Source organism: Sphaerodactylus townsendi, linkage group LG10, assembly GCF_021028975.2.
Source record: "Sphaerodactylus townsendi isolate TG3544 linkage group LG10, MPM_Stown_v2.3, whole genome shotgun sequence".
Classification (NCBI taxonomy): Eukaryota; Metazoa; Chordata; class Lepidosauria; order Squamata; family Sphaerodactylidae; genus Sphaerodactylus; species Sphaerodactylus townsendi.
Genome location: NC_059434.1, coordinates 37,968,279 through 37,990,533, shown reverse-complemented (window position 1 = coordinate 37,990,533; position 22,255 = coordinate 37,968,279).

The window sequence follows — 22,255 nt, the reverse complement described above, 5'->3', positions numbered from 1 at the left end:
TACAAATGGATTGCATTTAAAAGCCTAAAAAAACCTCTGAGTTGCATTTAGGGTGCATCTGTTCTGAGTGCCAGGGCTTATTCCAGAAACATTTAAATTGTGCTTGTCAAGTAAATTACATAGGCAAGTAATACAACTGACAAATATGTTGGTAGAAGTACAGTCTGAACCGCTTGGAATGTTAAGCACTCTCATTTACAGTATCCATGAAAGAAGTACTTAATGGAAAACATCAAACTTCTTGTGAAAGGTTTACATTTCTTCAAGCTGATTTCCTGACTTCTTTTGTCCTTTCTGTCCCAAACTGCCTGATGGGGCCATGGCTCCTCTTCTTGCCTGTGTGTCTACATAGTCACATATGATTTTAATTATGTTTTTTAATTTTGTGATATATAATGTTAACCATCCTGAGCCTGGCTTGCTGCGGGAGGGCAGGGAATGAATTAAATGAATAAATAAAACTAGGGATTATTTCCACCCTTTAGTATTTATGCTGTTTTCCATTCCAAAACACATGAAAAGGAAGAACAATTCTGACAGGTAAAGAAGATAGGTTTCCAAATCACAAAGGCTTCAGAAAGAGGAAGAGAGCTTCCAGCACTTTGACCCAAAATTAAAAGATGAAAAAGCTAAAATGGGGGAGGGTTTTTTCCCAGATTTTTCCCCTCAGCTCGGTTATATCCAGATTCTGGATACTCCTGAAATGGGAACTCCTGAAATGCTCATTGGCAGGCTCTTCCTCCTTGTTGCTGTGATAGAACTCATAATTTCAACATATTTCCTGGAAATAATCTAGTATGTTAAGACCTTCCCTGAGGTCACATGTTCAAGAAGGCCATTCAGCTAGGTGACAGTGCTTGAATAAACCAGTTGCTCTTTTGATTAAAATCATTTGAACTACTCCTTGTACTTCCAGTCTCTATTTTGTGACCCGGAAGCATGATATATGTTGAAGATCTCAGCGCCTATTTAAAGGCTTCATTGTTGCTTGTAAGGGACCAGGTACACTTAATCCTAGCTCCTGCATTCTTCCAGTATTTAGACTTTTTGGTAAAATAGGGAAATATTTCTTGCAAGGAGATACTATAACTTGGTGTAACTTTCAAAACTCATATCTTTATGGAGATGAACATTAATTAAGATAGATAGAATATCCTCACTCATATTAATTGGATGAAAAGATAGTGACTGATTTCTTCCATTTCCTTGCTGCCTCTGATAATGGGAAATATAATATTGCTATTGAAAGGCAGAGTAAGTGGGAACCATATACACCTGTGTTTGCGATAGCATTAAGTGCTTAATTAAGGTGGTGGAAGCTTAATTATTGATAAAATTCAACTGGTGGTTTTTCATAAAAATCTATTGTTGTGGAACATAATTGTAACTTTAATCACGTTTTGGAACATTGGGTCTCTGGAATAATGTTATCAACATCTACTGCTTTCAAGAAGGACCTAATTAGGAAGAAAATGATGTGCCTGTTCTTCTGAAGTCTGAGGCCTTTTGACTAATGACAACTATTCTCAAGCATAGATTTTTCTCTGTGTGATAAAGTTTATACATAGAGTCGATTATTCTCTGAGACCAAAACTGTAGTGTATCCATTATATAATATTTAATACTTCACATATATGCTAAGAATTTTTGTAAAAAAAAACACACCTTAGTGCTTTTTAAACCTGTAAATGTTATTTTGGAATTGTCTGATGCTAACCAGTGGTGGGTTTCAGCTGGTTTGGCCCAGTTTGAGTGAACCAGTTGTTAAGCCCCTCATTCCCTCTCCCCTGGGAGAGGGAGGACAGGGCTGTGCTACTGGTCCAGAGGTGTGTGGTTTGATCAGCAGGCCTGACCAGTCGCAGATCAGGATGCATGCCTGTCAGGCTGCATGGCCTTTAGGGGAGGCCTGCTGGTGCCAGGATGCAGCCAGGCACCAGCAGGCCTCCTCCCCTGAAGGCTGTGCAGCCGGCCAAGAGGTGTGCAGCCCAATTGGCGGGCAGCCCCCCTTCCCTGGCTAGGAGGCGCAGCCGGGTAAGTGGGTGGCGGGATTTGTGTGTGCATGTGCACAGTAGGGGGCATGCGGCGGAAAGGCGAACTAGTGGTTGAGAGATTAGAATCCCACCACTGAGGCGAACCAATATCACAGGTAAAATACTAATCCTTCCATTTACACAGAAAACATACTCAAAAATCAAACTTACCTTGCATTCAACGGTCTGTTCCACACAGCACAAAAGTGATATCTGTGAGACGTCTTAAAAAGAGGCAACTGCCTCTTTTCACTCTGCACACACAAAATAAGATGTCTTGGAAGCCTCCCTCTTCACAACGATTAATAAAAATGGTTTAATCCCTGAGGTCTGGACAAAGGCTATAATAGTCCCTATCTTCAAAAAAGGTGACCATCTTTCACCAGTGAATTGCAGGCCAGTTAACTTTTTATAAATACCAGGGAAAATCTATGCTAAATCTTCATTTTGCTATATTATTTTCTAGATTGAATAAATGAGTCACCTCGAACGGGATATTAGGACCTGAACAGATAGGGTTCAGTAAAGGCAAATCTACTCTTGACCATATAATGGTGATTAATCAACTGGTAATTAAAACTTGTAATAAATCAAAAAGCCACCAATCGCTGCATTCCTGGCCATTAAGGGGGCCTTTGACTCTGTTCCCAGAGTTAAGCTATGTGTCAAACTTGCAAAAATGGGTGTAGAGAACAGACTGATTCTGCTTATTAAGGCTTTACACCATAACACACCATGCCAAGTTAAATGCAACCAGGAGGGATCGCTATCTATCTCCAGGGGAGTAAAACAAGGCTGCGTCCTTGCACTGGTTCTTTTTAACCCTTACTTAAATGACCTAGCATAGGTACTTAACTCAGTAAACTCACACTGCCCAAACCTAGATTGTCATCAAATTCCTCTATTATCATATGCCGATGACACAGTCTTGCTGTCACATACTTGTATTTATTGTTTTAATTGGGATTATTCAATTGTTTTAGTTGCAATGTATTGTGTTTGGTTGCCTGTAAACCGCCCTGAGCCCTTCAGGGGTAGGGCGGTCTAATAAATTGAACAAATAATAAATAAATAATAAAATTGGCATGAAGCGACTACTGGTGTCCTGTAATGAATATTGTACTAATAATGGCCTGACACTAAATTCCCCAAAATCTAAGGTTGTAGTGTATTCAAGATCTTGGGAGCCATCCTGTTGGATGCTAGCAAGCCATGAGTTGGAACAGGTCAAATGGTTCAAATATCTGGGAATATATCTTCATTATAGAGTGAGCTGGGCCAGTCACAGAGATCACGCCATTACAAATTCCATGGCAATTTTGCGCTTTTTTTATAAGGGCAAACAATTTGTACCTGCGGCCATTAAAGTTTTTAATGCCGAGGTGTCCCAGCAACTATTATGTGGAGTTTCACTCTGGATAGGCTCCTGGTCCAACTCAGTTGAAAGAGTGCAATCTCGTTTTCTATACAGACTCTTGGGTATGCCCCACTGTGTGCCCTATGCCGCTCTGTGCCTTGAGACTGGACAACACCTCTTAGAGACAAGATCCTGGCTTGCCACGTTCAAATATTGACTGTGCCTTTGTTTAAACTGTGATGCCACTTCTCTGATGTACAAAGCCCTCCAGACTCTTTGTTACTATGAATGGTAGGGTATTATTGAATCTAAAATCATTAAGTTAGGTTACTCCTTGGACTCTTTAGCCATGGCCCCATCCAAAGAGATTGTCAATTACTGAAAAAGAGGCTGGTTGATCAGGAACATCAAACCCTAACTAAAAAGGCCTCCAGGTCTTGCTCTTCTCTTGCGCTGGGCATTTCTTATATTGGAAATATGGGCGCCCAATACCTTCATCAAATAATTGTGCTCAGATTACAAAGAGCAATGATGCTGGCCCACTGCAATGCTCTTCCATCAGCTGTATTAGCAAGGAGATTCAACAAAACTCCCTATCATCAAAGGCTATGTACGTGCAATGGAAATTGTGTAGACTCCTACTCTACTGTCCTCTTTACGTCATACCCAGAACCAAATATTTACAAACCCTGCTGATTAAAAAAAGCATGCATCTAATTTACAAAAGATTATCTTTTTTATTTATATTTATTTGTATATCAAATATATTGTTCCATCCCCAAGGGGCTCTGGGCAGTGTACAACCAATTTTTATTAGACAATCCCAGCAGCAATGTAAATGATGCTGTTGCCAAATTTCTTAACTTGTACATAAGCCAGACCTCCAGGAGCAAAATTTGAACAATACCTTCCTTCCCCATTTTTGGTCCCTTTTTAATGTATAAAAATTCATTTTATTTTCTTATGTTAGTTTTTTCTTTCCTTATTCAACTGAATGAACCCTTTGTACTATTATTATTATGCAAATAAAGGTTCTTTGACTTGACTAAAAAGTAGCAATTTCTGATGTGTTTTCCAGGACACAATGATGTCAGAGGGGAAAAGTGGCTGTTTCCCACATGACCTCTGAGACCTCTGAGAAAAAAAAGGCAACGGCAAACCATTTGCGTTGAAAGCTTCTTGCTGGGGTCGCCACAAGTTGGCTGCAATTTAATGACACTTTACACACGCATGCCATATTGCTTTCTTAACTTTATATATTTCGTTCTGTCATTTCTGCTAACCAATAAGGCTGTTGTCATGAAGGAAAAGCTTGTTTTCAGTAATGTAATTGTCCTCCAGCTGTACAAGCTCTTTGTACTGAGAATAAATTTCAAACAATCATATGCAAAGTTCTTTCAAACATTTTTGATATGAAATGTACTGATCGTGTCTGAACTACACAGCCTTACCACATTCGATTTATATTTTAAATATTTAATTAGTTTATAAAATTAATTTATTTATACAATATTTAAATAATTTTTGATTTGTGCCTAGGCTAATAAACAAACAAATAAATAAATGGAAATTGAGTTCCTGCAGATTCCTGGTATCAGTCATCGTTATTGCTGCCATTCCTAAGCCAATTGACATAAAACAACTTCCTAATGAAAGAAATAACTTATTGGTGCAGTGCAGACGTCTGGGAACTATGCATCATTAAGACATTTATATAGTTCATTAATGTTGCCGGTCTATTGTTTGCAAATTGGGGAGTGTCTTGCTTATTTAGAGACCTTACACTGCTTCTTTCTTGGAATACAGTCCTACTGTTTTCATGGGGAGTTCCTTAAGCAGTATTTTAAGGAATGACTCTCAAAATTATACTGGTGTTGATGCGATGATTTTTACTACTGTTTACATATCCTTATCTGTTTGCAGGCAACTCAATGAATATTGTGGATGCTAATCAAGACAGCTTGGCTTGGATTTTTCCAATAACAAATGCTATGTGCATTAATATCATTAGACAGTTGCAGGTGCTTAAACGGTTGTATTGACCCAAGGGATTTGCCTTCTGGAATAATGCTATGTACTATTAATTAAATTACAGTTGTGAGATAGTGTATACAGAATCTGTGTTTTCTAGCTGGTTTTAGCTTGTTAAAATAACTTTAGAGCAGAGACCCTTTGATGTAAAACAGGATTTGAGAAGTTTTATGTAAGCCACCAGAGACTAGTTTGCTGCTAATTCGGTTTTTTTAAGACAATTTCACTAATTTTTGCAGGTAAAAGAAAGCAGTGGAACTCTGTAATCAAACTAGAAAGAAGACCAACATGAGATGAATTGACACTATAAAAAAAGTCATGGCCCTCAAGTTGCAAGACCTAAGCAAGAATGTTAACAATAAGATGTTTTGGATGACCCTGATTCATAGGGTCACCATGAGTCATAAATGACTTGAAAGCACTACACACACACACACACACACACACGCATGCATATCATGTATATCTCAGAATGAATATTGAATGGATGGATGGATGGATGGATGGATGGATGGATGGATGGATGGATGGATGGATGGATGGATGGATGGATGGATGGATGGATGGATGGATGGATGGATGGATGGATGGATGGATGGATGGATGGATGGATGGATGGATTTCAAGCAGACTTGAGCCAAAATGAAAAACAGATTAATTTTTAAAAATATTTTAAGTGATTTAAAAATTTAAAAATATTTAAGTGATTGCATTAAATATTAAAATAATAATAGTGCATCATACATAACAACATACAAAGTACAGAAATCAGGAGGGGTTGTCACTTCCTTCTGCTAAATTATTAACATTTGGAATAGATACAGATGAGAGGAGATTTTAACATAAATTCCTCCCCCTCCTATATTATTAACTAAATATATAATTATAATACAATACAATTAAATTTAAAGTAAAAATAGTAGAGAAACTTCTACAAGAAAAGAAAAGAAAAATAAGACAAGGTTCCCCGTGTGACTTCCCCTTAGTTTCTTACTGCAATTTTCTATCTGATATTCTTAGCCTTAATTTTGATTAATTCAAACATTCTATATATTCAAAGGTGGTCAGCTTCTATCTCTTATAAACTATACATAATTTAACATAATTTAACAATTATATCTGGCCTTAATATAGCTTTTCCATGGGGCCCATTTCAATTTCTCATGTTCATGCATGTTTGAAGATATAGAGTCCTGACTTTTTTTTAAGATAAAGTGATATCAGGGTGCCTATGTGCCCCATTGTGGAGCTTCATATGTATTAAATACTTCCCCTGGTTGCCCTAACACATCTTGTACTAGGCCTCACATCTAGTTTGGCTCAGAGTTAGGAGGAGTCAGCAGAGAGTGACCTGTATCTGCCTCTTCACTGTGACCTCCTGCAACTCTATACCAAATGGGCAGGGATCAAAGTAATATTCACAAATATGGACTTGCTTTTCTTATAATAGCAGCACTGTGTTTGGGCAGATTTCCAACAAAAGCAACATGTAGAAACTCACCGAACTATTGAAGCTTCACTCTTTCCCCGCAACAGTGTTTTGTTGAAAAACAGTGGTGTCCACCCATTGCTGAGCGAACAGCACCAGGTGGACGCTGCTGTTTTCTGGCATGCTGCTTTTTTTTAAAAAAAAACCTTACCTCTGTGTCCCTGCGTAGCTTTGTCAGGATGAGGGGACACGCCCCCTGCCCTCTGGCCCCTGGGCCATTGCCTGGGCCATAGGGGCATGCCTCATCATCCTGATGGACACGGAGGTAAGTTTTTTTTAAAAGCAACGCATCTTGTGCAGATACGCTGCTGTGGGCCATGGCAGCTCCCAGGCACACAAGTATATGAACGACCCAAGGTCTACACTGGTGTCTTTTACACCAATGTCCGACTGCTCCCTGGGCCCATGCAGAATCCACCTATGTTAGGTTGATAATAGCAACCTAACATGGTTGCTGCAAAGGCCTGGGATAGTTTTAATACTCTGAATCTGAAAGAATGGATAAACAGGTTACCAAATGATAAAACAATAATAATGACCCACCTTACAAGACTGTTGTAGAGATTATTATGAAAACCTGTGAAAAACTTTGAACACTGAGGCTTAGATTCAAAGCAGCCTTTCCACTTGTTTTAGTCACTTTCACTTAACAGGAGTGGGACAACTTTTGTCAGTTATCGCTGCACTTAGACTTCTAGCTTGTTCCTGTGGGTCTACTGACTGAACAGAAAAGAATTTTGAGGGAGGTTACAGATGATAACCACTTTGGGAGAGATAAGGCTGGAAACTTTCTATTTATGCAATGTAGCTATTCTCATACTATACAGAATGTGACTGATTGGTTTTTATTTACTTATGCCCAACTTTTCTCCCTAACGGGTACATAAAACAGCTTATTACAATCATTCTTTTCTCCTTCATTTTTATCTTCATGACAACAACCCTGTTAATTTATTTATATTTATTTATATTTTATATTTCTATCCTGCCCTATCCCCATAAGGTTCAGGGCAGGCTATAACAAAACATTTCACAATAATATAAATATTTAAAACTTTAAAACCAATATGCAAAAGTAAAACCAACACTAAAATAGATGGCAATAAAATTCCCTACCCCTGCCCTTAGGTAGCCTGAAATACAGTGTCCCAAGGACAGCCAGTGAATTTCCTTGGCACTGTGGAGATTTGAAACTGGTTCTCCCAAATCCAATATTATAACCAGAATAAATGACTTCTGCATATATCAGATAAAAATTGCTTTCTTAGTTTCAGCTCTGCCATGTGATGATATGGCTAGTTTTATAATGTGTTGGGCATTATAACCTCTACAGCATGCTTGAAAGTGTTGTTAGGGTTATAATTTTCTGCATATATCAAGAATGATATGCTCCAGGCCATTAATATAGCTATACATTATGGTGCTGAATGGGGGAGGCGGGGACTATACAATCTAATCTATGTCAGTAATACCTGACTTTCCCTTGCCTACATTGTGCAGTGCCAAAGTTATATCTGGACTCAAAGTATTATACCCTCCCCACCCCCACCCCAATTTATGCCCAGTCTCATTAGTAACTAGGCTGAAAGTGTTATCTTGGTTGACTCAGAAGAACACAGAACCTATTAATAAAATACCATCAGGACTGTGATTTATGTTCCTCTTGAAAAGTACCAGCAGGCTCTGTGAGCACTTAGGGAAAAAAAGACAGCCATTCTGATGGATAAAAAGTTGTTGAGATGGGGGGGGGGGGAAAGTTGGTGAATGAAAAAGATTCTCATTCTTGGCCCAGCAGCTGTAGAATCTGCTGTATGACAATGTTACTGTTTCTTCATTCTTTCCACAACTACAACTCTTAGGGTAAGAATAACAGCATCAAAGCCACTCCATCCCAAGAACTGAAGTGGGGTATTAAAATGAATGCAATGATTTTGCTCCAATTGTGGACATTTTATTATGAGACCAAAAAAATGGTTTCTTAGTGTAACATATTCAGATAAAGAAGTGTGAAAGGGATTAAAACAGGAAGCCAGATGCCAATTTTAATCAGGAAATACTTTAAATGAGGAAATACATTAAGCTTTCTTTTAAGGATAATTAGGATAATTAAGGATAATTAGGAAATGAATTGATAAAGGGGAACCAGTGGACATTGTCTGCTTAGATTTCCAAAAGGCTTTTGACAAAGTTTCTCACCAAAGACTATTGAGAAAACTCAGCAATCAAGGAATAAGAGGGGAAGTCCTCCTATGGATTAAAAACTGGTTGAGAAACTGGAAGCAAAGGGTGGGTATAAATGGGAAGTTCTCACAATGGAGAAATGTAGGGTGTCTCCCAAGGATCCGTTTTGGGACTGGTGCTCTTTAACCTATTCATAAATGACCTGGAAGAAGGGGTAGGTAGCGTGGTGGCCAAGTTTGGGGATGATACCAAATTTTGTAGGGTGGTGAGAACCACAAAGGATGGAAAGAGCTCCAAGTGGACCTTTATAAATTAGGTGAGTGGGCTAAGAAATGGCAAATGCAGTTCAATGTAGCAAAATGTAAAGTGATGCACATAGGGGCAAAAAAATCCAAACTTCACATACACACTACGGGGTCAGTGCTATCAATCACAGACCAGGAAAGAGATTTGGGCATCTTAGTTGATAGTTCCATGGGAATCACAGGACAGGTTCAACAAAATTTCATTTGGAAATAAACTTGAGTGTATCTTTTTATCCCAAAATGATTGATATATGGTATGTAAAATGACTTAAGGTTAATGAAGTTCTTTTATCTAGAGACATTTTGCTAAGCTAAAGATAAGGTTTGTGAATTATAAAAAGTTTTACCATTTCAGGGCTACGTGCATTCATGACAACAGAGATTTCCATCTCATTTAGACAGATAAAGGAATTTGCACAGTGCCTATTACTAATGCACATTAAAGGAAATGAAAAGTAAAATAGTTCACATACTTTCCTTGTTGCTATGGCAAATGTATAATATGCACAATTGGAAAAGATAATAATTTTAAAACTCAAGTAACTCAGCTGGCCAATTTTTCTGAATAAAATTGAAAATCGTTTCTGGCACAACCTAATAGAAAAATATTGTTGTTGAATTTCACTTGAGGTGACCAATATTCAGTTGTCAGACTTGGGAAATAGACTTCAGCTACAAATTAATATAACTGTGAAATTTCCGTCTCGGATTCTGTCGATTCTTTTCTTGTCCCAACTTTGTCTACATTTTCGTGAAGAGAGAGAAAGAGAAGGAATGTTGATTTCAAGGTGATTACCAACCTTCACCACCTACATAATATATTCTTACTGGCAAATAGAGTAGAGATGCTTTGCATGTGTTTTTTTTGGCTTCACTCAAACTTTGATAGTTTTAATGAGTACTCCTCAGCAGAGGAATGAGATTGCAGATGCCAAACAACATTTGAGTTGCAGATGAATTCTGACAGAAAAATAAGACATACATATTAAAAACTGTTGTGCGGTGTTTGAAGCAGTGGTTCAAAGTGGTTGTTAATTTTTTATTCTGTTTTGGGTAGTTTTGGGGTACCTGTGAAGGGATAGAGCACTGTAAATCTAATTCTATCCCCTGCCCAGAGTAGGTGATATAGCTTCTAGCCATATTTTCGACCAGCAGAAGACACTCAAGCCAGGGAGTGAAATTTGCTGATTACCCCTTTCCACTGCATGCCACTACTCCCCACCTCAATTTCTTAATGTCTTCTGCCCTCTTTGGTCATCTTGCATGACCTGTCAAGCCAAAATGCCACTGGGGCAATGGTATTTTTCTCCTCATTATGTTCTGAAACCCTTTTCAACAAAAAGAACTAAGTAGAATGTAACTTCACCAGCCATGTGCTGGACCATCTTTGTTTTAGAATACTCCTTTTGGGTCACATTAATGTTTTAAGCTACAGTTTCATTATTCTTCTGTTTGCAGAACATGGTGGAGAGGATGATGAAATGTGCAGAGATTTTAAAAAAGCAAACCACAGTGGGTTCTGTACAATTTATCCTCTGCTGGTAAGCAGATCATTTTTAGAAATGAGAGAACTGGAAGATTTTGTACAGTATGACCTCAGCCCATATGACACAAGGTCTTATCGGTGCTTAGAGTATACACAAACTTTAACAGGTTTAATTTCTTCCTGCATATGACAAGGTGTTTGTGTACACCTGCCATCAAGAGCTGAATTGGTAGATAAATGTTAAACAGAACGAAATTCAGCAATTGGTGACTGTATGACATGTCCATGTCACTATCGGAAAAAGCAGCTGATACTTTATATGACCTTTATATGATTTCTAAAGATTTGATTGGTTATTAGGATGCTTGGAGAATCGATGTCTTGCTCAGTCATGGTACATACAAGAAGCCAATCACTATCTGATATGTCTAGTTATTTATTGTACTATCTCATGAAAGCAAAACTGCATGTGAGTCTGAGGAATTTAATTTTAAAAAATCACATGTGGGAGGGAAGGTAGATTGCTGAGGCAGGTTGGTTTATGCTGTCCTCCCCACATCGTTTTCTCAACCTGAAAATGATCCCCAGTGAACTCCGGTTGAGGCAAATATCCAAATACTTTGTTTTACTGGAAAGCAAAAAAGATCCTTTGCATATTGGATCTTTCAATACTTCGTAATAGAAACTCAACTCAACATTCCCTCTGTTTCTGTAGAATGAGGCAATAATAGATGGAGTGTACCTGAAGGCAGTGAGCACAGTGAATGCTGTCACCTTGAAATCCATAACATCACTGATGTGAGGCTCACAACTTCAGCATAAAATTTTCCAGTGCAAACAAAACAATCTGAAAAACTCATTTTCTGAAAAGTATTGCTTACCAAGAGAGTGTAAGCTCCGCTGCTTTTTTCCCCCCTTTTTGGCGCATTAAAAGTTTTGGATGTTACTCAGTTGATTTCATTTTCTTTTTCTGAGCTTGAAACTGCCCAGGATTTATATAGTTTGAGACTTCGTAATGAAAATTTCACACATGTCTAGTTCACTTGTGCTGCTTCAGCATCCAATATATCTAGAAGTCTTCTTGCACCAAATAATTTTATCCGTATAGCACTGAGGTGCCGAGCATTTCATGAGATACTTGCGAGATAAAAATCAAACAAAACTCTAAAAGGAACTGCTACAGACAAAATGTAATACTGAGAAATGCCACAGTTTTACCTTCTTCCCATGACTCTCAGCACCTTTCTGGATGTGTTCTGCACTTTTCAATATCAAACCTTTCAATAATCCTTTGATCATTGTTCTGTACGCTTCTCTCTTGACTTTTCTATGAAAATGTCTTTGTAGAATGTACATTTAAAAGCACTGGCTAAAAAAGAGAATGCATTTTATTATTCAAAGATAAAAGGGAATGGCTGAAGAAGCTGATCAGAGGTTTTCTTGATGATGATGGAAAAAAGTGTCAAACATTCAAAAAATAGTGTATGCCATCTATTTAGCTGGAAGCAGGGAAAAGCTGAAAGGTTAATGCTCAGGATAGGAATCTACGCCAACGCGCATCCACAACTGGTCGAACCGATGCCGGTAGGTGGTGAGCGCTACGTTCTATAAACCGTCCAATGAAGATTGCACCGCCGCCACGTAAAACATGTCTACTGCGCGCATTTTCATCTCAGTCCTTAATTTCTGAAATCATACTCACCAACTGAATTGACTGGTCCTTCCCTTGAAAGATCAGGGTTTGCTTTAAACTGTTTGATGCCCTTTTCTTCATCACAATTATGTACTGATTTTGTGCATTGACACCCTCAGTATTATCTCATGAAAATGTTATCTGAAAATAAAGCAGAAGCCCATGGAGCCTAAAAGACTGGTACAATTTATTTTAACAAAAGCTTTCGTGACTCAGAGATGACTTCATCGGTTGTATGGGCAGAGCATCCATAACTGTTATTCATAGAGTAGCAAACAACAGGCAGGCAGATGTGGGAAGATGTGCTAAAGAGATAAGAGTTTGAACTATAACTAATCCCAACAGAGTAGGCGAGAAGTACCCCTCACTATAGAAATTTGGTAGAATATGATAAACATAAACTCTAATCAAGGAAGGTGCAGTGTGAAATATGATCTACATAATATTTAGCATCTATAAAGGGGAGGTCATGCTGAGTTAATGCTGATAGTGAGTGAGGAAGTCTGGGGGTGACAGAGAATCTCTTGATTAATCCCAATTCGTTTTATCCCTTTGAAAAAAATTATTTATTTATTTGCTAGGAAATCAGCTGATCAGTTGCAGTGTTTCAATTTGTGTCCATTTATTCCTTTATGTAGGGACTGTCCTATGCATGCTATATATGGAGAACAAAAGGACATTGTTCACATTTTCCAAAAATGTGGGCTACTTCCAGGAGCTCAGCATGAGTGAATGACATTTAGTGAAAAAAGAGGAGTTACTGCTGCTGCTTCTGCTGCTTCTGTTTCCATGGTTGGCTATTTTTTCATAAATCAATCACAAGGATCTGAACTGTTCATTTCAAATAACAAAGCACATTGACAGATGCTATGTATTTTCTTCAGTTTAAAGTAATGGAGTCAATACAACTAATAAGGACACCACACAAATGGAGATTCTGCATGGCCAACATAAAACAGGATAATGACGCAACACCCCCCCCCCACACACACACACACACATTTTGGTAGCAGAGGTTTGCCGAGAACACTCTCCCAAACAAGTCAGATCTGTTTTAAAGATCCAAATCCAGGTTAAATGAATATCACTAAACAAGTGATCTTTCCCCTGTAACTGGGTTTCAAATACTTCCTTCTTGTCTGTGCAAATTGTGGCAGCAGGAAGTGTCCAATTCCTCCCCTTCCATCCACCAATGGGGGTTACCATGTTCAGATGGGGAAATTCTCAGTTGTGGGGGGGGGGAATCTCTGGCCGCCCCCCATTCCAAAGTCCCAAGCTCAGGAAGAAAACATTTTTATTTTCTTTCCTCAGCACTGCGTGGCCACAGAGGTCACCTAGAGACCTCTGCAGGTATACTTGCATCTTGAGAAGGTGGGAGAAGTGTTCTTGTGTGCTCAGCTTGTATATGGGTTCACAATTTGGATCACAGTAGTCAATTGAACCTTCAATATCTTGCAATCCAAAATTTTCCATAAAGTTATGGGTTTCCCTAATTGTGTTCTCTTCAGCGGCACTAGCGCCCTGAAATGAATTGACCCACTTTCTGAGACCATGGCATGGTTAAGAACGCTTCAGTCATTTTGCTTAGGAATCACTGGGTTTCCATTATAGGACTCGTATTTCTTTATTTGCTCCTTCTCAGTGGATGCAAAGTCCACAAGCTGGGGTAATATTATTGAGAGGAAAATAAAAAGTATTGGCCTCCCGATGGAAGCTCTTTACATGTTTACTTCTAAAGAGGCCTATCAAACTTTTAAAAGTGAAACTTCTAGACAGGGAATTTCAATCACTGACAAATATAGCCAAAAAACCCCTGCTCTCCCTTAAACTTAGCAATTTCTCATACTCAAGGCCAAATAGCCAAATATTTAATCACACTTACTAACCCGGTACAAAGGCAAGCCATGGCACTCACCAGATTCAACATTTTGCCTTCAGCTTTTCTCTCTGGAAGGTTCAACAAATTGGATAAAGACCATAGGCTATGTTCCTGCAAATCAGGACAGATTGAATCTTTAGCTCACTCCCTTCTTAATTAGTCAAGAACAGAAGGAGTTAGAGAAAAGTATGCAATGCATATTCCATTACTTATCAAAGATTCTTCTGTCTCAGTTGTAATCTCAAGTCTTCTGAAAAATCCTGAACCTATATATAATGAATATCTTGCAAGTTTTTTCCTTGAAATAATTAAATGCAAATAATATATTTTATTGATTTTTGTTTTTTAATCTTATTAACTGTAAATAGTATTTTTCTTTATCCTCCTTTTATACATTTATAAATGTATGCCAATAAAGGCTTATGAGTGAATAAATGAATGAATGAATGAATGAATGAATGAAAATTGTTCCTGTGTGAAGAAGCTGCAGTATTTGCCACTTCATGAACTGGGGAACTTCTTTGTGCAAGGGTGGGAGGGTGGAACAGGTTCATGCATACCGAGGCCCTTTCCGCATGGGCACCAAGCGGGGGTGCATCGGCATAAACAATGCCAACTCACTGCCCCGGGACCGTTCGCGTGGACAGTCCTGGCAGAGCAGCAGGCGGTGGTGCAGCCTTCACACAGGCTGCGCCATCCCTGAATGCGGTACATTTCCTACCTTTAGCCTGCAGGCTAAAGCAGCGGCTCTGGAGTCGCAGGCCAGGGGGGCATGTCCCCTGGCCTCTGCGATGCACTGAAAGCCAGGAGGAGAGGTACAGCGTTCAGGGACGGTGGGGGGGGGGATTTCGTTGTTTATGCTGACGCAACCCTGCTCGCGCCCGTGCAGAAAGGCCCTCAGGGAACAAAATTCAGAAGCAGTATCTTCGCGCTGCTTGGGGGTGGTGAGGCTGGCGCTGCTGTGATGCGGTGGCGGCCGTGTGAACCCCTCCCTAGGGACAGCATTTTTGCTGTCCCTGAGGCGCTCTATTCCGCCCGTGCGGAAAGAGCCCGAGTTACACTGTGGAAAGGGCTAAAATGAAATTAAAATGTTGCTGTAAATCTGGGTAATTATAACAATTATTGCTGGAGATTGATCTTTAACCAAAGCTGAGGAACACCTGTATTTATATAAAATGCCATCAAGTTGCAGCTAACCTGCAAGGGATGCTCAAGACCAGTGAGAATCAGTGGTGGTTTGCCACTGTCTTCCTCCACAGAGTTTTCCTTGGTGGTCTCCCTTTTATACCATGTTGCTTTCCCTCCCCAAAGAAAAACCATACCTGGCTTTAAAAATGGCTGCCTCACAAGCAGTATACTACTAAAAGAAGCAAGTTTTTGACTTCATTAAAAAATTATGATCCAGTTTCCTCTGCCATTTCCTTTAACAAAATTATGTCTGTATTAAAAAGCGTTGCCACAGTGAGCCCCTGATTTGAGGGCCCTCCATTCAGTTGCCCCAAAGGTGGGGGGACTTACAAGGAGCAAACTGAGACCTCCACCATTGTCACTGGTGACATGTTGACATAATTTCTGGTACTTTCTGAAAGTTCTGCCATCATGTTACCAGCAATGCGGCAACATTCTGGTATTTGGGGGGAAATGGTAAAAATGGCTTCCAGTATAAAGGTTTTTGTCCAAATAACAGAACATCCCCACATTGCTAGTGATATAACATCTCTTCCAGTGGATTTCAACATGTTGCCAGCAACAGAGGTCTTGACAATAAGTTCTCTCCCTTCATCACAAAATGCAATTCCATTTTGTCTGAATTCAACTGCAGCCTGTTGGGCCTTATCCTGTTGACTCTAGAGGCCAGTTCACTATAGACGCAATTGGTCATAAATGCTCCAAGAAGATGTATGTCAGAAGTTTATTGACAGTACTTTAATGGTTCTGATTGTCTTACTAAACACACAACATATAAATGTCAGAAAATTAATGAGCGCAATAACTCAAGATCTTTCCTCCATTTGATTCCACATTTTCCCGTCATTTTTCAGAACATTTTTACCATGCTGCTTATTATATCCATTTCCTTTTTAATTAATTTTTATTTATTACAACTTTTTAAAAGACATGTAATACCAATATCCAATAACAGACAAAATTGAACTATGTACAAATAAAAATAAAACACTTCTGATTTCTTCTGTGACAAATATAGTTGTTTTAAAACTTTACCCACTTGCACCTTAATGATAACCAAATAAGATATTAAATTTTAATTGTTAACCTTGAAAAGATTCAAACATTTCCCTAATATAGCAAAATCCTTAATCTTCTACTCCACAGAACCACAAAACATCAGTTCATTTTTATTCTGTACTAGCAAGGCCTGGCCACGCGTTGCTGTGGCTTATTGTGGTGAAATGGGAAAGGAACAGTAGCAGCAAATCAATTGCAGAGGCCAGCAGTACGTGCTCATGCAAACACGCAGCCTGATACTGTGCGATGTCATTGATGTGTGTGCCCGCATTCCTTGGGAGGGGGAATGGAAAGGCACCCCTCCCACACATCTGAGCTGGCTGGTCATGATCCTTTACCTGGGAGTAAGTTTGGTTGGTGGCAATGTGTGTTGCTTCTGAGGAAACCCTCTGAGGGGTGCAACGCAGCCATTCAAAGTATGACACAGTTGCTGTACCGAGCTTACTCCTGAGTAATGCATGCCTGGTTTTCTTAACTGTAACTGCAGTATTCAGGGAATCTAGGGTGCCTGGCCCCTCCCTCCCTTCTCTTGCATGTCGCCCCTCACTCTCTTCCCTCCCTCACTTCTCTTCCCTTGCATGCCACCCCTCCCCCTCCCTTCCTTCCCTTTCCCTCTGCTAGGGTGGGTGGGTCATATCAAGACGCTGGGCCCCCTGCCTCCCCTCCCTTGCATGCCACCCCTCACTGTCTCCCCTCTCTCACTTCTCTTCCCTTGCATGCCTCCCCCTCCATCCCTTTCCTCTCCCTCCTCTCTTCCCTTGCATGCCACCCACCTCCCTCTCCTCCCCCTTCCCTCTCCCTCACCACATGTGTATATGTGTGTATGTGTTTCACTTCCACTCGAGTTACTGCCTATGTGCTGTTTTCACTGCTCATATCTGGCCATCTGAGTGAACATTCTAAGCAGCACAAACATTCTAATGGTGACAAAGTTACACACACAGGCAGCTGCATGGTCTTTCACTCTTTTGGGAGCGCCAAGGAAAAAGGTGTTCTACCTGGGCCAGGTGTGAAATTTCAGGTAATGTGAACATCTAAAAAACACCTCCTGCCCGGCTGACTATAGTAGCTGGGAATTTTCAGAGGAATTGGCCCAGCAGTTACTGAGTTATACTATCATGAACAAAAACACTGTTAGCTTTATATATATATATAGGTTACACAGACAGTCCATGAAGAATTCCATCTTGCAATGGAACATTCAGGCTAAGATACAAACAAGCAGGGACAGTTTTTGAATGGGGATGGGCTATGATGCTTGCGTTTACAGCACATTGAGAGACAGACAATCGTTAATCTGGGTAGTTTAGGAAACAACAGTTCATGTTGTCCTCTTGCTGCTTTGCAGTTTGCACACTACCATTGCTCCCCCTCACTTCCCACCATAAAAGACAGTGTTCGAGCAAAGTGTACGATGCCACATTCAAGACCTTTCTTTAATAGTTCACCTTTTTAATGTCAATATATAGATCTATCAATTGATTAATAAACTGATGTATCTATCTGTTAAGATAAAAGATAAAATTAAAGATTATATTAAAAATTAAAGCACGTGTGAATGATAAAGGATCCGCAAAACATTCCCCCACCCACGGGACGCAAGCAAAAAGCCAGCTGATAGGTAATGCCTGTCCCGCTGCAAAAAGGGTGGTGGGTAATAATGCTGAACATGCCCCGGATCAAAAATTTCCCGGCCATTTCTCATTGAAGTCACGGGAACTTCACCATAGGTAACTGGCTTAGCTGCTTACTGAGTTAGTAATGTAAATCAGGTCTACCATGGGGCTATGATATAAACCATGTCTCTATACCATACATGTGAATAGATACAACCTACATTATCAGCAAGCTTCTATAAACTAATCTGAAAACCCACTAACAAGCAGCCAGAAATGGTATTAGTGTGGCTTTAATAAATCTTCAATGGCTCATGTTTCGAGGTATTCTCCCTATTCCTCAATATTGTTCCAAATGATTCCATTCATACAGTTCAAATTGTTTGTCTCTGGCCATGAAATGTCCTAGGCCATTTTTTGTGCAAGTTGTGGATTGTCTTCAAAAACCTGGCAGCCAAGTCTTCAATAAATATCATTTAAAGAAAAATCTGAACTATGATGTGTTCTTCTATTATTCTTGCAACACTTCCCAAATTCATTTTCTTACACACAAAATGTGATAAAAACCACATTAAACAAAAACACATTATGTTTCAATTTTATTCAGCACATGATTTTAAAATTCAGTATGAGCTTTCTTTCCACAGTAAGAATGCAACCGCATTGCCATTTCAAAAGAAATCATCCTAGGCAACAAATCCCCAGGTTTTTCTTAATCCTTACTTGTGGATTCCCTATAGTTTAGAGGTCAAAAAGGAAGTTTTTATCTTGATATGAGAGTAATTCAAAATAAATCCATTTCTGGATTTGCTACAAAGCTTTCAGTGTATCTGGTAGCATCTCTTCCTGTAGTGGAATTCTTAGTGGGATTTACACCTTACTGATATTTGGTTTTCTTCTATATTTGGCTTAGATTAAAACCCAGATAGTATGAAACATGTAGAAATCATTTCCCCCACTATCCACCTGCATCCTTAAAACACCCACCACAAATTATCTCCAGACTACTCAAATGTTAACTAAAAGGCATGACAATGTACCAAAGGCATACATCCTGCACTGGAGGAATACACCGAAGGAACATAACACTTTCATGTCTCTCACTAGTGCTGCCCCAAGAGTGCAGCCATTTGTAGCATCCACAAATGCAAATGTATCTACCTACCCACTAGAATCACTGGTTCTCAGACCCATTCATGAAGCCCAACTGCTGTTAACTGATGAATAAGACAATGGGGCTGAGCATCTCTTCTTCAAGGCACACTCAAGCTTAAAGCTGACAGCTCTTAGCAAGGGCACAATTTATAAAGTAAAGAGGGCAACATGTAAAAATTTATACTTTTCCTCACAAGTGTTTAGAAAATAATGTTACTTAATTTCTGACAGTTCATTCATCTTGTTTGAATCTTAGCACTTGTTTAGAAGACTGTTCAGATAACACAGTTCACAAGACAAGAAATTTGACAAATATACACTAAATTGGTGAATTATTTTTTAAACAAAACTAGCAGTAAAGCAGTAAAGCAGGCACAGTGGCAAGGTAGGATCTGTGAGCTTTGGGAAGTGCAGGGCGGGGGAGGGCCTCATTATGGATGCTGGATAGTTTTCCAAGGTTTTGTGTTTTGGATATGAGAATCCATGCCAGTTCTCATGTCAAGGCTGTGAAGCTTCAAAGACATGTCCTCTTTAAACAACAACAACAACAACACCAGGACAACTATCCAGCACCCAGGATTGGGCTCTGCTCCACGCCACCTCATTTCCAAATGCCTACTTATCTCAGAGAGAAGAGATCCCAATCCTGCATGCAGGATTGCAGCTCCTACCTTTCTTCTCAAGGTCTGCAAGCCTTGGGAAGCAAGGTAGGAGGAAGCAAGGAGTCTGAGAGGTCTCAGACAAGAGACGCAAGTGGGACAATTTTTCCCACCTCTGCTGTCCCAGCCCAAAAAGGCAGAGACAAGAAAGGCAAAGAGGTGCAACAGGAGAGGTAAGGGGGGAGGAGTAATGTTTCCTCACCTCTGCTGTCCCAGCCTGAAATGGCTGAAACAGGAAAGGCTGTGGTGGTGGGGGAGCTTCCCCTGCCACTGCTGACCCAGGCCAAAAAGGCTGAGACAAGAAAGGTCAAGGCAATCTTCCCCCACCTTTCCTGTCTCAGCCCTTTCAGGGACAATCTTGCATGTTGGGCTGAGAAATGAGTAATCACCACATGTTCCATCCTTTGGCAATCATGTCTTAGTGTAACCCATGCCATTTTAGTATTGTTTGTTTTGTTGGATCTTAGGGCCCAGGGGACAAAAGCTCACTGAGCATGTGCAGTTGGTAAGCTTGCTTACTTATTACCATCTGCAAGAGCCCCACCCTCCTCAATTCACCTGGCCTGCAGCAGGAGAAGGAAGGCCTACAACTTAATTGAGGGAATGACTTCTTTTTTTAAAAGTATGTGTTGGGCCCAATAAGAAAGGAAAACATATTAGAATTTCCCTAATGTCATGGAAATTGGGAGTCCTCCTTGATCTCAGATTGCAAATGCCTTAGCAGACCAGGTGCTCAGGAGCAGCAGCAGCAGGCCATTGCTTTCACAACCTGCACCCAAAGGCACCTGGTGGGCCACTGCGAGTAGCAGAGTGCTGGACTAGATGCACTCTGGTCTGATCCAGCAGGCTTAAATGTTCTTAAATATTATGTTCTTAAATGTTCTTAAATATTAGGCTTAAATGTTCTTAAATGTTCTTAAATATTAGGTTGTTAACTATGTAACCCTCCTGAATTGATCTGGCCTGCAGCAGGAGAAGGAAGGCCTACAGCTTAATTGAGGGAATGGCTTATTTTTTTACAGGCCCAAATTGAGGGAAGACCTGCAGCAGCTACATCAGATGCAGAAGGCCAGATGAGAGAAAGAAGCCCTGCTTTATTAATAGTTTGGACTTTATTGCTATTCTTTCATTACTGGACACTGTTAGTGGTGGTAACTGTTCTGAGTGCTTTTTCTTAAAACAGCACTGAAGATTTTGTACAATTGAGTTGTGCTGTGTGTATATATATATAGACTCACTATATATTCACTATTATTTATCCTTAAATGATAGAAAGTTGTGTTAAGATTAAAAGTTTGTTAATTTGTTCAAGCAATTTCATATTTGATTGTTAAGCCACAGGGTGCTGTCATATATTATTTCCTAAGTCTCCAATGGAGATTGATGTGGCCAAGGACAAGTAGGTTACATAAGGATATGTAAACCTGATACCGTGTTCCCCCCAAAATAAGACAGTGTCTTATATTAATTTTTACTCCCAAAGATGTGCTATGTCTTATTTTCTGGTCGACGGGCATGCTTCCAAACAAAAACTTTGCTATGTCTTACTTTTGGAGGATGCTTTATATTTAGCACTTCAGCAAAACCTCTACTACGTCTTATTTTCAGGGGATGTCTTATTTTTGGCGAAACAGGGTAGTAAATGGAACCAAAGGATGTTGCTGGAATGTTGCTTCAGAACAAAACTGGCAACCACTCAAAACTGAGGTAGATTTGCTATCTTTAGCAGCTACCCAGTGTTACATAGTTTTTTTTTTCATTTTGAACCACACTTAGCACTTAATATAAAGAGGAAATAAGGGACTTTCACAGCAAGAGAAACTGTAGATTTAGCTGATGTAAAGAATAAACTCACTTAGTGTTCTTATGGGCTGAAATGCCTTTTTATATTTGGATTAAGATATTTGTATGGCCTTATGTGACAGGTGACTTAATTCCAATTTATTATTTTTCTGTTCACTACATATTTCCCCTTTGTACTAAACTTGTGTGCACTAGATTGTAAGCTATAGCAATTCTTAGAGCCATACTGTGATGTCATAAGCAGAATGTTTTCACAATGTGACCTTGAAGCAGCAGCAGCCAGGAACTTTTCTAATGAGTTACTTCTAATGAGTTACTTAGAGA